We start from the raw sequence: 17,073 nt of genomic DNA, 5'->3' as shown, positions 1-17,073 counted from the left end.
GGCCTGCTTCAGATTTTTTCTTGTATTTTTATTTTATTGCATTGACTACTTTTATTTATCATTGTGAAGCCAACATCTTACCTACAGCATTTCACTTTCCCCAAAACATTCCAGGCAAAAGGAAGGCAGGATTTACCTGATGCAAGAATCGCACTACTCAGATGAAAATGTGTTTTATATGAGTTAGCCAAGAAAGTGCAGAGGAAAAAAAAAAAAAAAAAAAAAAAGCTTGAAAACTGTATCACTGCATTTGTTATTATCAAAACCTATTTAAAATGAAATCTCGTTGTGCCTACGTGGTGGTTTTACCCTGCTGGGCAGCTGAACACTACCACAACCACTATCTCACTCTCTCACTCCCCCTCTTCAAAGGAAAAGGGGGAGAAAATATGATGAAAAGGGCCCAAGGGTTGAGATAAGGACAAGGAGATCGCTCAACAATTATCATTATGGGCAAAACAGACTCAGCATAGGAAGACTGATGTAATTTATTGCTTATCATTAGCAGCAAGAACTAAAAGCAAACTAAAAACACCTCCCCCTTTCCCCCCACCCCCTCCCCATCTACTCTATTCCACCTCCTCCCTCCAAGCAGTGCAGGGGAAGAGGCAATGGGCGCTGCGGTCAGTCCCTGACGCTTCGTCTCCGCTGCTCCCTCACGGTCCCTCTCTGCCCCTGCCCCACGCGGGGTCCCTCCCACGGGATGCCGTCCTTCCCGAACTGAGCCTGCGGGGGCTGCCCACAGGCAGCAGCTCTCCAAGCACTGCTCCCACACGGCTCCGTACCACGGGGTCCATCCCCCAGGAGCAAACTGCTCCAGCACGGGTCCCCCACGGGCGGCAGCTCCCCCCAGGCCCCCTGCTCCTGCGTGGGCTCCTCTCCACGGGCTGCAGCTCCGGCCCGGGGCCTGCTCCTGCGGGGGCTCTCCATGGGCCGCAGCCTCCTCCAGGCCACATCCACCTGCTCCACCGGGGGCTCCTCCACGGGCTGCAGCGTGGAGATCTGCTCCGTGTGGGACCCGTGGGCTGCAGGGGGACAGCCTGCTCCACCAGGGGCCTCTCCACAGGTCACAGGGGAACTGCTGATGTGGCGCCTGGAGCACCACCTGCTCCACTGACCTTGGGGTCTGTTTCTCACTCTTCTTTGTCTCCCAGCTGCTCTGTCTAAGCAGTTTTTTTCCCTCTCTTAAATCTGCTCTCACAGAGGCACAGACAACATTGCTTATTGGCTCGGCTCTGGCCAGTGGTGGGTCCCTGTTGGAGCCATCTGAAACCGGCCCTTATCTGACATGGGGCAGCTTCTGGACTCTTCTCACAGAGGCCTCTACTACAGCCCCCTGCTACCAAAACCTTGCCATGCAAACTCAATACAACCTGCTAAAATTACATAGTATTTGAAGTCTAAACATCATTGATGGAATATGGTAGGAAATGCTAAGATAACTTAAATCTATTTAGAGCTAAAAATACTATCAACACTTTTTGAAATGTGTGGTAAATTGCTACGTTAATCAAGGTAAATCAAGACTTGCATAAGAATGCCTTTTGGAAATAAGAGAATAATTCAGCTTTATTTTCTGTCTAAATTTTGAGGACATAATTGTTTGAAGACAGAGCATCAGAGCTTTTCATAAGGAGATGAATTAAATCCATTCCCTTTTCTTTTTTAGGGAGTAATTTAAAATATTGTTAAAGAATATGCATATGAAAAAGCAGTTCAAGTCAAGTAGGCTAGTATGGATATAAGAGGAATGAGATGTTATTAATAATGGTGCTGTCACAGTTAATGATTTTACCTCATCCTGGAGGCATGGCCAGTTAGGCTAGAATTACTTAGCAACACAGTGTCTGCAACCCAGTGGTATTTTCATTTGCCACTCAACTGTTGGAAGAAAATACAAGTCTTTCAATGAACTATGAAATCAACCAGTAAAAACACTGGAGCTTATGAGACAGGCTGACTACTATCAAGGTGATATATCATATACGCAAGATGCTGTTAGTCTACTATGGTACACTGAACTCAGCCTGCAAAACTACAGCATCAGCCAGCAGATACTTATCAATAAAGCTCTGTGAGGCAAATGAGGATGTCTGGGGACAGCTTTAAAATGTTTTATTGCTCTTAATTTCACAGAAAGCTCCACGGGGGGTGGAGAGAGGGAAGGTTTTTGCATTACTCTTCTTTAGTGACTCCACACAAAATTTGGTTCCCTACATAAATCAGATCCTCCTTCCAACTATCAGCCTTCTCTGGCTGAGACACGCAAGGAAATCCAGCCAGGCTCTTTCTGGAGGCAGCATGTGTATTTCTGGTTTAATTGCAAAGACAGATTGGGAAAGTGACCTGGACCCTGAGTCCTGGACTTTGATCCAGTAAATATCCTGACTTAGTGCTTGTGCCCACATTAGACCACAGGTAGGCATATTTCTGAAGTTTGTAGCAGAGCACAAGAGATCAGTCGTGCCCTGCAGGCCATTTCACAAATACAGCAGTAGCACGGACTGTCTTGTGGAAACAAAGACTCAACAGCAACAACCAAGAAGGCAGAGGAAGACCTATTCTAGATGCTTTTTGCCACTTGTCTACTCAGGATTTCTTAGGTTTGTTAGTGAGTACTTCAGATACCTCAGACAGTGCTTTTTACATGCCCTTAGGATGTCCTTAGGCCAAAATCCCCATTTTGCTGAAACTGACAAACAACCTTGAGAATATTTCAGTCATTTTGAAGTAAAACACGTTCTGTGTTCTAACCACAACTGTATGATCAAACCGAAAAGCTCCTTAGACCAAGTTTACTTTCCAAGAACCAGCATGGAATGATGATATCCTTATATAATTTTTATAGTCATGCTTTCCAGATATTTATACTGTTTCTCTCTCTTTTTTTTTTTTAATATGTGTCTATAACTTAAAATAGAAAGAACAATCTTGAACACATCCTTTGAGATGTTCAACACATAGCTTTGAGTCTAAGAGGAATGTCTGGCCAAATAACTCTGTGATCATAATATAGAAACATTAAAGGCTTAAAATATCAAAAATGATTTTTGAATCAATGTAGTCAGGTTAATTGTACACTAATACACTAGGCAATAACAGTATGCTCTGATAGGGTAGCACAAGCAAGAGCTAGTGAACTGACTATCACATAGAATTAATGACTGAAAAAAAAGCTATCAGATAACTTTTTTTTAATTTAATCAGATCAGATTTAATATCAGATCAACTAATCAGATTTTAATATCAGATAACTTTCCTTGCTTGCTTTGTGTTTCCATGCATTCAGTCATTACAATACCATAACTTATGTCAAAGAAATCAGGGAAGGCATATCCTCCTGGACTAGTCATAATGCCAAGAATCACACCAGGTTATGAGGAAAAGGCAGAGAAGAAATATCAAAAAATAAGCAAAATAAAATGGAAAAATTACAGAAATATCCTACTTCAAGGGATATGACTTTAAGCAACATACATATTTAAAAGTAAGCATGCTTGCATATATGCATATGAGAACTGAAAGTTGCTCTCATCAAGTTGCTATCTTAGCAACTGAAAGCGGCTATCATAAACAGGACAGCGTCCTGCTTGAGCTGTTACACTTTGCCCAAACCAAAGAAAGTATAAATAACTTTTGGGAGGAAATCTTTGGGTGACTGAATAGAGAAAAGTAGAGGAACTAAAAAAGATTAAAGCCATTGTATCAGAGCTATTGATGATAACTAGACTACCCCATGGATAACAACTCAGACAAATGATGCAACATTATTATGCAAAATTCAGTGCAGTGCAAGTAGGTTTGTCTTTGTAACCTGTAAATGTGTAACCAAGTACACATTTTTTCAGTGTAACCTTCCTCATCTTAATCTGCCATCTTTAAAAGAAGAAAACGGAAGAAGAACTATATCCTAATTGAAAATGCACTTGAGTCTCACATATTTCACTTGGATAGGGGCTGGACTGGGTGGAGGCATTTTCTTGTGAGCAGAGGGGGAAAATAAATAACAACTTCACCAAGCAAAATGTGTCTTTCGGTTTTAAATAGAGATATTTTGAGAATTAACACCACTGAAATAAATGTCAGTGTAGTACATACCTCAGACATATGCATATGTACACACATAACGGACAAATAATACGACATTACAGATGCCAAGTAGAATCACAGCATCTGTATAAACCAGCTTTAAACTTAATTTCTATTTCTTAAAACAATGCACTTCATGCTTAAAGTTCATGAACATTTCTTCTGTCTGTATTTTTTTCCAGACTATCTGAAGCTCCTTTAAACATTGGATGAGATTTTTAGAAAGAACTAACAACAGTACTAGGTCTAGGGTAGTCAACTGTTGCCTTCATTTGTCTTCATTTTTGTCTTTGTCTTAATTTCTAACAAAGAAACCCTCACAAATATTATTTATTTATTTTTCCTTCTGGGAGAAGAGGGGTGAAATTTGGAGCAAACATTTTGGCAAAGAAAATATTTGTCATTCCGTGTTAGCTATTACAAAGTAGCTGTATGGATTGCAGTGCTTATTCTGAGTGACAGCTGCAAGCACCTTGCAAACTGCAAGGCAGAAACTCTGATACCCACTGCAATTAATTATTGCAAAAGCTCAAAAAAAATCTTAAAGCTCCTGCAGTACTGTTATTATTTTTGTTCAATGGAATAAAATTCTTAGGTCCCTCATTAAAAAAACAAAATAAACAAACAGAAAAAAAACTTTGCAGGTGACACTAAGAAAGCTCATTCAGCAGCTAACATCTATTTCCAGCATTAGAACAAAGGGGTCAAAAAGATAAAGCGTACTCCTACTTTGAAATGTGGCTATAAAAGTGGTATCATTATGCTGTATTCTTATTGTATCTCAATGACCAAATGTGCTCAATTTACATATAAAAATATGTTTTTGTGTAACTTCCAAAGTAAACTCAACAAGGGAGGCTGTTATATAAATCTGCACTACACTAATCAGTGGCACAATGGCATTAGAACAGTCACATTGGAAAAAACGACTACTTAATGTCATTAATTTTGGAAAATAAAACTTTCAGGATAATATGATCTTGTGTACAGACTGGCAGAATATTTTGCCACAACAGTATGTTTTTTCTCTTAGTGTTTTGCAGTAAGAAAGCTGAGCTCAATATTCTTACTTTAGCATGAAAAAGCTGATATTGCCTTATAACATTTCATCAACTACAAGTTGCCTTAAAAAATTCACAGTACTGGCATCTGTTATGAACGAGACAGGCAGAGCATCAGCACAGAGACTGATAAACACCCAGAGAGAAGAGATATCTGAGTCCTTGAAAGAGAACGGTGCCTGGAAGCTCAAGAAAAGGGCTTATATAATAATAATGCTTAGAATGCAGTGAGAGGTGAAAGAACAAAGATGATTATTGCTAGGTTTTGTTCTGTATTAGATCTGTTTCAAGACTGTTTGCTTCTAACAAGGCTAATAATTGGATTCAGATAGTGATGTGAGATTTTATGACCCAGAGAACTGCAAATTTTGCAGTTTGTTTTGGACAAACGAAAAAAGAACCTAAGAACACCAAGTAATTTATAATTGTGCCAAAAGCAAACTGAGGTTTAAAAATTCCTTTCCAATTAAAATGCTGATTTTATTTAATTGCTATCACATCTTTCAGAAACTTGCTGCAAAAGTTACTGTGAACAAAAACAGCAACAAAAATGTTGGATGTAGATCAAAATGTGAATCCAGCCCAAACATTTCTGCAGGAATGGCAGCCATGTACATGATGATAGTTCATTGTTGCTCAGAGGGCATTTCTTTACTGTGAGGGTGACAGAACACTGGAACGGGTTGCCCAGAAAGGTTGTGGAGTTTCCTTCTCTGGAGATATTAAAAACCCACCTGGATGCCATCCAGCACAATGTAGTCTGGGTGATCCTGCTTGGCAGGGGGGTTGGACTAGATGATCTTCAGAGGTCCCTTCCAACCTCAAACATTCTGTGATTCTGCAACAGGGAACATAAGGATTCTTCCTGCCCTGCTACATCATGGCTCTGCCTGAACATTCTATCCAATCTGGACAGTGCCCAGTGACCTAATGTGTCTCATAACTTGCAAGGGCACCATCACATGCAGCACTAGCTTTGGAGATGTTATACTTTGTAGTAATGAGATGTACACATCCAACTCAAGAGAAGACAGAAGGCAGTCACTTGCCATGAAAAATAAAGGTCTTCCGACGACTGACATGTTCAGTTCTATAATTTTTCAGCAAGTGGGGTTGCAGCTGTGTTGTGGTTTAACCCGGCTGGCAGCTAAACACCACACAGCCGTTCGCTCACCCTCCCCCCTCCCTCTCTGGGATGGGGGAGAGAAACGGGAAAGTGAAGCCGGTGAGTTGAGATAAAGACAGTTTATTAAGACAGGAATATAATAATATAAGGAATATAAGGAATATAATAATAACAATAATAATAATAATAGTGATAATAGTATTAACAATAATAATGTGTAAGAAAACAAGTGATGCACAATGCAATTGCTCACCACCCGCTGACCGATGCCCAGCCTATTCCCGAGCAGCCGGCCCCCCCACCCCGGCCAGCCACCCCTATATATTGTTTAGCATGACGTCAGATGGTATGGAATACCCCTTTGGCCAGTTTGGGTCAGCTGTCCTGGGTCTGTCCCCTCCCAGCTCCTGCTGCACCCCCAGCCTGCTCGCTGGCAGGACAGAGCAAGAAGCCGAAAAGTCCTTGGCCTGGTGTAAACACTGCTCTGCAACAATTAAAACATCAGCATGTTATCAGCGCTCTTCTCATCCTAATCCAAAACATAGCACCCTACCAGCTACTATGAGCTACTTAACTCTGTCCTAACTGGAACCAGGACAAGCTGACAAGATGAGCTCTTAATTAGGCTCTTAGGAATAATAAATATCCATTTAAAGCTAACACCAATTCAGCACTATGATTGAGAATTCTATCAAAAAGTATTTAGACAACTGCAAAACTTAAGGTTTGTGAAGCAAATGAAATAGTTTATCTAGTTATTTTACAATGGAAACCCAGTGTTAGCACAGAATAGATCATGAAAGATCGTATCAAGGGCAGAATAGCTCCCTGGCCTCAGTTACACAGCATGTAACTCAAATTCGTAGGAGAAACAACACTACTCTCTCCTTTTTACATATTAAAAAATGTGTCTTGTTTTAACCTTACATCTTAGTGACTACATCAGCATTGCAGAAGCCCACAGAAATAGTGTTTGTCAGGCAGTGTCAAACGAGCAATGTGCCAGCTCACCTATTGCCTGCAAATCCTCTGCAATAGCTGAAGAAGCTATGTTAATTACTGGACTGGCACAAACTGAGCCTCTGTTCCATCCATAAACTATATGTAGTATCAAACTATCTTCATTTTATCTCCTACATGTGCAAAGACAACCTCCAGAGTATGCAAGCGCTCATATGTGGCTGTTCTGAAAACCCATCATAGCTCCTGTGAGGAAAGTGAACTGTGCAAAGGGGTATCTTAAGGACCTCTGCACTCCATGTAAAGGCAATAATTACATTGCTTTTCACCCTTATCTCTCCTGTAGGAATTGTTTATGGTTAGATAGATTCCAAAACTGGTGACAATTGAGAGGGCATCATGTTCCTCAAGCAAGCTAAGTACTCACAGCTCTCTGCTGGTTTATTTTTGTCATCTGTCTCCCAGTGCAACATCAAATTACTTGTGGAATCTAATGGGTTGTGCTCTGATTTTATTTAGCAGCAAAATACAGACATTGCCCTTTTTCATGTTCAGTGATGGGACACAGATTGTCTGTTTCAGTCAAATTCTAAAAAGCTACAAATTACCATCCCATCCAAAGTCAGAGCTTCCCAATGTTTGAGATGAGTATTAGAAGAACATGCTGTCCATTCAGTCAGTAAAATATATTCTTAAAAAGAGAGGTTGAAGAAATGTAGTTCTGCCTCAGGTGGTAATCAGGAGAGATCTAAAAAGAATTATTCCTCAACAAATAAGGAGTACCATGCTTGTCATAATATACTAATATACTCTTTAGGAGGTTACACTGCCTCTGCTCCACCTAGGACTGGCTAGGGATACATCATGCAATAGCCTACTCTACAGATACTCTAGACAAACAAGCACTGTGCAAGCCCTTGGATCCAAGTCATCCAAGTAACTTCCTACAAGTCTAAGCTTATTATTTCAGGCTGGACAGCACACAACACTGCTTTTACTGTTAGCATCATGAGAAGTATTGTACTGTGAACAGCATGTTCAGGTGAGTGTCAGTTTGTGGCAAAAGCATAATCATGAGTCTTGCATCTTCTCATTTCCATTAGACTGCAAGAAAAGAATAGTACCTGACTTCTGGAGTACATGTGGAATTATTGCATCCGAGCATGACAGAGGACAGAGTGAAGGAAAGGCTTCTTGAACCTTATACATTTCCAGTCACACACAGCACATACATTTGACTCAGAACAAGCACTTGTTTCTGAGAAAAGAAACTATCTACTCCTCCACTGTTCAGAGGATTTTTTTTTCTTCCATAGCTGTCAGAAGGCTCCAGATAAAACCCTTATCATTTCCTCTTTATTACAAACTTTAGAGTTCTCACTGTAGCTGCATATCTGTAGGACTTCACTGGAAGCTCAGAATAAAATGGATGCATTTCAAAGCTAACTCCAGTCTATTTATAATCCAACTGAATGCACCTTCTCATCTGTAGTGGGATTGCGAATTCATATCCAGTATAAGTCTGCAGGGGCTGTCAACTGTTTCCAATATGGAACCTCAACATTATTCCTTTATTTCCTCACAACTACTGTACTTTTTTTTTTTTTTTAAAAAAGATTTCATTACTAGATTATATCTAGCAACTCACTGTACCCCAAGACACATTATACTGTGGAAGATCTCCACAGTTAGTCACATCTCCAAATGGGACCCTATTTGGAATAGTGACTTGAAGCAGACACTCTACGGGCCTGAAGTACACATGATGATGTTTCATGAAGCCAGTGCAATTGCACATGTCCATAGTTACTTAAAGAACACCAAAGGCAAGAAAAAGTAACTTTCCATCTAAAATCCTTTAAACAGAGGCTGAATAAAATATCTAGCTATTTTTAGAGCTCATGATGTTGAAGCTCATGATTCATTAATATTTTAACTTTCCAGTCCAGAATTATGTTCTGCTTTTCATTTAGCACTCAAATAACCACTCAAGCAATTTGAGTGAACATACAAATATACACATGTCCATGTTCATTGATTCTAAGTATTCTAAAATCAGCATTCAGTTTCCTGGAAAGGAAAGGCACTATATGAATAAATCAAAATAAATTTTATATATATTTTTTCAGACGAGTTTAATAGATAAATCTCTTTTACTTTCTAGTAAAAGAAATCATTAAAAAATAAAACAAAAACAAAAACTCTTCTCCCTCTGCTTTTCAACAACTCAAAAAATAAAAAAAGACAAAGTAAATGTTTCATAGGAAACTGGGATTTTTATGAAATTCTTTTTCATTCTAGCAGGGTGGGATTTTATGTCTCTTGTCTTTATAAAAGAATATTAAACCAAATGCTATACATAAAAAGTTCTCTCATTTGTGAAGAATCTTTCAGTGTTCTTAAGATTAACTTCAGTTGATTCTTAAGATTATCTTTCTTGAAGAAAGATTACTTTTCAGTAAAAAACTAAAAAAACAAACAAAAAAAAAACCAAACCTTTGTTTCTTACAGAATGGTCATTTAGTTAGCTTCCAGAAGTCATTTGTCTCACTTGGTAGTTTTCTCACCTATAGAAGGTAGTTCACAACTCAAACCTAGGCCAAGATTCTCAGATGAATTCAGCTCCATTTCAACACCAAATATTAACACAGTTAGCACATTGGGTTTTGATTCCTTTTAAAAATCTGACCTTACAGAATAAATGAAAACCTTGGCAACACTAGTTAGCGTCTATAAAAGAAACCATTGCACATCAGCTACTCTAGGGAACCCTCCTCTTGGAGAGAGCTGAACAAAGACTTTTGAGGCAGCAAGCAATTACTAATCTATTCCAGGAGCGCATTGTGTGAATGTATTGTAAACAATTAAGTCAGATCCTGATGCCACTGTAATCTTTATAAATTTCTACTTTCTAAATTTTTACTTCAACAGGGTTGGGATTTTGTCATACTACAATGAACACATTCTGAGATTCCTATTTTCCCATTTCTAATGATGTTCATAGATGGTATAAATATGGTTTTCCCCTGGCTTGCAAAGTATACTAAAATAATAATGAAACATTTGGCAAAATAAGCACAATGTGCGTGTGCAACTGCAAACCGAGTCATGAAAAACTTTTCAAGTTAAGGCTTAGGCAGAGTTATCTGCATGCTTTTTGAATTTCCCTCTTTGGACTTCGTCTATTACCTGCAACCTCTTAAAAAAGCCTAAAGAATATTCTTGATCCATTCAGAGGCTTCTCTGTGAGCAGAAATGATGTTCTTAAATAAAATGCCATAATAGCTTCATAAACTATTTTCAGGGAGGCAGAAATGCTGGCCAGGATGTGAATGATCCAAACGTGGTATATTAAAAATGCATGTGTTTGTCCTTTCAGCTAATGGCTTGCTAGAGTTTAGGCATACTAGCTGGCCCTCAAAAGCTGTTGTGGCTATTGTATTCAGAGGACACATGCTCCCATCTCAATTAGGCATATTTTTATTTTGTGGGTCTGTCCATAATGACTCTTCAAAACAGTTTATTCTGCTATTTTTTCCTCAATGTGCACTCCCTACTTCATTTCTCAGGGCATTCGTTATTGAACTTTGTGACATCTGGGGAAGCAAACAAATGCTAGCTCTATTTCAACTATTTTCTAGGAAGTCTTTGTTGTTGGTTTTACAGAGGAGCATAGCTATACACAATTGCTTTGCTTTTTAAAGCATATTGAATTACACTTGAATTCTATTCTGCCATGGATAAAAGGATACAAATACTAGTAAGCTGTTAACTCTTAAATAAGCATAAAGAAAACTCAGATGTAGGAGTGTTTCACTAATGAATTATGCTACTGCTAGGAAAAGGTTACCGTGTTGGTTTGTGCTCCTTCAAACTTTGTGAGTAGTTCAAATTTTTTCATGTATTTCAAAATGACTTTCCACATAATGAAGATTTTAGATCTGGTTAACTGTTAAGAACTCACAATAACAACTAGCAGTTGCCATGCATGTTGCAGCCTAACATTAACTAAATGTTGGTTTTCCACTTCTTTGAAGTCTTGTTTTCATTTGTGATGTTTACAAAAAAAAGGTATAGAAATAAGACCCATCACCACATGAATCTTTCACCTTTCCTTTGTGCTAAAAGAACTCCTTAGAGGTGACAAGACCTGTAGGCTCTTGCACCAACTCAGATGACAAGTAAATCTAGTTTTAACATATATAAAAACTCAAACCCGTTTGTTTGTTTGTTTTTTGGAGGAACCTGTACAGACTACCCTGAAGATACAGAGTCAGATGATAGAAAATAGAAGAAAAAAAAAAAAGCTAATTTAAAGAGAATGATAAAAAATTCTGTCTCACATGAAGACTCGATTTTAAATGCCATAGTAGCTGCAGTTTTGATGGTGCAGTAGTTAAACCTATTTAAATACTAGATGCGAAAACACTAACATTACATCTTAGAAACTGAAATGCTTTCAAGTCTTAAAAATGACTAAATTTTCAAACCTCAGCAGTACAATATACACAAAAATCCTCCATACTAAGCAAATTTTCTTTTAAGATTTAACATAAGGATATAACCTCAAAATAAGTCTGTTTTTCCTCCATTAAAGAAAAAAAAAAGATTAAAAGCATCAGCTGAGCATTTTTATATTTGTTTGTAGAGACCAGTCATGAAAACCATTCTTTGTAATTGTCTATCTTTATTTCATCACAGTCTGAACACACAGTGTAAGCAAAGCTATAAAAGCAAAAGAAACCTGTTCAGAGAAATATTTAAAATTATTTAGAACTTGTATTGAAGTCAGGTCCCACACTGAACAAATTGGCATAGAAATAACAGACACTCTGGGTTTTACCTAAAGGGTCAAGAGAAATTCCCACAGGGCTGGCCATATGCTCTATTTCATTTTGTGGTTTGCTTGAAATATTTTAGATAATTATTTTTCATCTCAGAAAATACTCCAACTATCAATATACGCATTAATTCACATTCATTATAGTCAAGTGTTCTTTATACATCAGAGATTGTTTATGTATCCTTATTACTGGATACGAAGCAAAAAGGACCTCCATTCCTTCAAATCAAGCTATTTTATAATTATTACAAGGACGTGGTCTTCCTTTCTTTTTGACTTGATCTCTTGTTCATTTATCGTCAAAGGTGCTTTTATGCTGTGGCAATGTTTGACATTAATGCTAGCAAGATAAGGAAGGTATTTCTTCGTGATGCCCTGAATATAACTGTTTCTGAAGGAAAAGTGTTCATTACCTTGCCAGAGGCCCTGCTGAAAATCTTATGAGTTTTGATGACCTAAATAGCAGCATTGGAGGCTGTCCATATTAATGCAGTTTACCAGTCATCTTCCTTCCCTGGTTTCACTGAGTTACCTACTAGAGAATTCCCAGAGCAGATGAAGGTATTCATCACAAAACACTAAACTTTGGTCTATTTAAACAAATCTTTCTAACTTCTCTTTCTCTTATTCATTTTGTCAAATAGGCAGTTTAGGCAGATTTAACTCAATAGGGTAAACTTTGTGATGAACCCTCAATCTCCAGAATTATCTTCCCTGCCCTTTGCATCGTAATGGGTTATGATCTTCTAGTTGTATTTTATTTATAATCAAGATAATAATCATATGCACCCTGTCAGACTCACTTTCACTGAATCTAATGCTTTTGATTTTTCTTCAAGTGTAATCGCTATTCCTGCATGCATAAACTCTATTATCACTATGCATGGCAGGTTGAGCTTTGACAGCTAAGCACAAGTTGACCTTCCCCATAAAATAGAGAATCATAGAATGGCTTGGGTTGGAAGGGACCTAAAAGACAATCTAGTTCCAACCCCCTTGCCATGGGAAGGGATGCCACCCTCTACGTTGATCAGGTTGTTCAAAGCCCCATCCAACATGCCTTTGAACATTTCCAGGAGTGGGGCATCCACAGTTTCTCTGGGCAACCTGTGCCAGTGCCTCACCGCCTTCTGAGTGAAGAATTTCCTCCTAATCTCTTATCTAAATCTCCCCTCTTTTAGTTTAAAACCACCCTCCCCTTGTCCCATCATTATCTGACAGAGCAAAAAGTTGCTGTCCGTCTTTTTATAAGCCCCCTTTAAGTATTGAAAAGCTGCAATGAGGTCTCCCCTGAGCCTTCTCTTCTCCAGGCTGAACAGCCCCGGCTTTCTTAGCCTTTCTTTTTAGGAGAGGTGATCCAGCCCTCTGATCAACTTCATGGCCCTCCTCTGGACTTGCTCTAACAGATCAACGTCCTTCTTGTACTTGGGGCCCCAGACCTGGATGCAGTACTCCCAAGTTAGGCCTCAGAAGGGCAGAGTAGAGGGGGACAATCACCTCCCTTGACCTGCTGGCCACTCCTCTGTTGATGGAACCCAGGATGCAGTTGGCACTGCTGGCTCATATCAAGCTTTTTGTCAGCCAGAACCCCCAAGTCCTCCACAGGGCTGCTTGCAATGAGCTCTTCTCCCAGTCTGTATTGCTGCTGTCTGGGATTGCCCTGACCCAGGTGCAACACTTTGCACTTGGACTTGTTGAACCTCATTAGGTTCACAGGGGCCCAATTCTCAAGCTTGTCCCTTTAGATGGTATCCCTTCCTTCTGTTGTATCAACTGTGCCACTCAGCTTGGTGTCATCTGCAAACTTGCTGAGGGTGCACTTGATCCCATTGTCTATATTATTGATAAAGATATTAAAGAGTACTGGTCTTGAGACAGAACCCCAATGGACACCACTCATCACCAGCCTCCACCTGGACATAAAGCCATTGACCTCCACTCTCTGGCTGTGGCCTTCAAGACAATTCCTTACCCACTTTTTGTCCACCATTCAAATCCATCTCTCTTCAATTTGGAGATCAGGGTGTCATATGGGAGCATGTCAAAGGCCTTACAGAAATCCAGGTAGATGACATTGGTTGGTCTTCCCTTGTCAACTGATGCAGTCACTCCATCATAGGACTGATCCAGAATCTTCACCAGATTGGTAAGGTGTGATTTTCCCTTGGTGAATCCATTCTGGCTGTTCTTGGATCACCTCCTTGTCCTGCATGTGTCTCACTTGATTCCGATTGCTTGCTGTTGCCAGATTCTGAGTAGTCTTTCCACATTCACCCCTCCCTCCTTCCAAGACTGTCCTTTGAAAAAAACATCATTAGTTTCTGGAATCCTGTGCATATTTTTGTCTGGGGTGTTTATTCCAGACAGACTTTAAGTAGTCTTAGTACAGCTTCATCTCCCTCATTATGATCTGACCTTCTGTTGCTTTCTGATTGGAACTGATGTGCTAAAACACATGATTCTCTTCGTGTCTACTACTGAAATTAAGTAGGCCATCTCAAGCAGAAGAACCTAAGATTGACAACTGTACCATATAAAGAAATCCACATAAGTTATATGCAGATATAACATAACTTCAAAAGCCCATGATGAAGTAGATTTATTCAAGCAAATAGTTTAAATAAAACGTAGCAGCTAATAAATCAAATTAGAACTTATGGTAAACACTCTCTGTTATTAGCAAATGCACACTTTTCCATAAACCTTCCTTTTACCAAGTCATCCCTGTAGTGAAAGCTTTGAAAACAAGTGGTACAGATGTTTTTCAAGGAACTTATTATTCAAGAATACTTCAACACAGTAACTGAAATGCAGTTACAGATCACGTGGATACGCTCTTATCCAGAGCGTACAATGGCACAAATGCAGCAATTAAGAGGGCTGCCTTGGGATGGCCATCAGGTTTAATCAAGGTCTTCAACAGAGACTGTAATACCTACCTAACCTTGTTGCATTGTTATTGCTTTCCTAGCTATGACTAAGACGACCGAAACATACACTTTAGCAGAAGGCCACATGCACGTTGAAATTACTTTTTGACTGTATAACCTTCATGTGCACATACTTATAACTGCATATGCTTTCTGTGCACACACCTGCACCTTGTACTTACTACATGTAGATCTAGTCTTGACTGACAAATGACTAAGTAATTGGATAAGGATTTTCATCCAGTTTTGAAGAGCTGAGCAATATAAGCTCCCTGTCTGTTAATAACTCTTGTAAATAGCGTCCCCCTCATTTTTAACATATGGACTTCATCCATTAGCTTTAGCTCTAACTCTTTCAGATTGGTTAAAGGCAGAGTCAATAAAGCTTCTTCCAAGATGTTAAAGATGCTTTCTTTAGAGAAGTTGCAGTTTTGTTTTTGGTTTTTTGAAAGTTCAAAGATATTTAGCATGATATATGGTATGGCTTATTGAACTATTTGAAGATACCACTTGATAAATCTGAATTCTCATGATTAACGATGCTTGTTTTCTCCCTTCTCTCAAATTACAAGGGACTCGTCACATAAGCAATAGTACTGTTGCATTTGTCAGATTATAATTAGGTGTGGCAAAAAAAAAAAAGTCATAAATCGCTCTGCTGAATAGGAACAGAAGATTCAAATAATCTTTTTGCCTTACTCAGTATTAAGTCTTACTCAGCATTATGCCTTACATACATGCAACAAAAGGCAAGCTAACAAAAAATGGGGACCTGTGGGAATACTATATTGTTCAGGCAAAACAGCTTCAAGATGCACAATACCATAAGATTTTTCTGTACTTATCTTTTTGTTCAAAGATTCAATTAACAGTATAGCATGTGAGTTTTTGTTTATGAATCAAGTGTATAATATCCTTGGATAAGGAAAAAATACAAATCTCTTGAGTTTCCATATTCATTTTCCAAATTACAGGAGGCTGATTTTTTTTGTAAACACTTTTTTTCACAGGTAAACATCACTTATTATTCAAAAAAGAGTCAATTTGATGAAAGCAAAGAACAAAAAAAAAAAGGCTTTGGGCACTGTTTCACGTATATTTTTACTTGGAAAAATTCACATTTTACACAAGATAACTTATAAGAAAGAATGCAGTTTTTATCTCTGTCTCCCTTACACATCAATTAAAAAGCTCATCTGAAGAAACTATTGTTTTGTAGCCTCACAGTAACAGAAGCTGACTGAAGATTTCAAGGTTCATGGTAGCCTGTTTCTAGTAGCTAACAAAGATGCAACTATCCTTTGATAGAAAAACATAGCCCATCTTTCATCCTGATTATAGATAATCAAGAAATTTTTAGCAGACATAGAAAGTGGACATTTTGTTATTCAGGTGTTACAAGGAGTCCTTAGTAAGTCTGTTAGCTACCTGATGCTAATCAAAGTTTTGGAATTGATATTAAGCCTAGTGTTTCAAGGGCATAAATGAAAGATACATCAGCTCTGAAAGAGTTAATTTCTGTTCTGCTATGTTTTCCCTACCATTTCCTGAAGGGGATGTTTATTGGTTCTAAAACGATGTGCAAATACCACTCACCTCTCCAGCACAGACAGTGGAATCAAACACCTGTCACGCTGCCTTTTTTTTCCCCTTGAGCCTCTACAGAAGAAAGATCAAGATCACCAAATTTTGGTTTCATTGTTACCAATCTCAAACAAATGAGTTGCTAATTAATATCACAGAAAATATTAGTAGATTCTTATTAGCTATAGCTATATTAGTAAATGCAACATGCCACTTGTTCCTGGACACTGAGGCTTAGTGGCACAGAGCAACCCATCAATAAACTGACCTATTGGGACAGGATGACTGCATGCAAACTACACATTGGGAATGTTCTTCCAAGCATCCCATATCCTGATTTCTGTGTGCACACACAAAATACTTGAGCACGCTAGTTGTCACAGACAAAAGCAGCACTCGAAAACATGTAAACATTTTAATGATAGGTTCTCATTCCAAAAGCTTGGATATGGATTTTTACCATAGACACAATCATAGAAT

The 17,073-nt window shown here is 38.7% G+C and overlaps 1 protein-coding gene and 1 long non-coding RNA gene across 3 annotated transcripts in view; both read right to left on the bottom strand.

The window, feature by feature from the left end:
• NKAIN2 (sodium/potassium transporting ATPase interacting 2) overlaps window positions 1–17,073 on the bottom strand; it is a gene marked incomplete at its 3' end in the record, with an annotated part of 585,648 nt that overhangs the window by 464,194 nt on the left and 104,381 nt on the right. The gene's annotated exons all lie outside the window — the stretch shown is intronic.
• Window positions 584–17,073, bottom strand: part of LOC310897593 — a 42,747-nt gene continuing 26,257 nt past the window's right edge. Inside the window, exons 3-4 of the long non-coding RNA XR_014582406.1 lie at window positions 16,606–16,668; window positions 584–14,603 (exon numbers count right to left, since the gene is read on the bottom strand). This is a non-coding gene — a long non-coding RNA (uncharacterized lncRNA). The remainder of the gene's footprint in view (window positions 14,604–16,605; window positions 16,669–17,073) is intronic.

The sequence above is a fragment of the Anser anser genome, assembly GCF_964211835.1.
Source record: "Anser anser genome assembly, chromosome: 3".
Taxonomy (NCBI): domain Eukaryota; kingdom Metazoa; phylum Chordata; class Aves; order Anseriformes; family Anatidae; genus Anser; species Anser anser.
The sequence above is the reverse complement of the archived record's forward strand: the minus strand, read 5'-3'. Positions and strand labels throughout refer to the sequence as shown.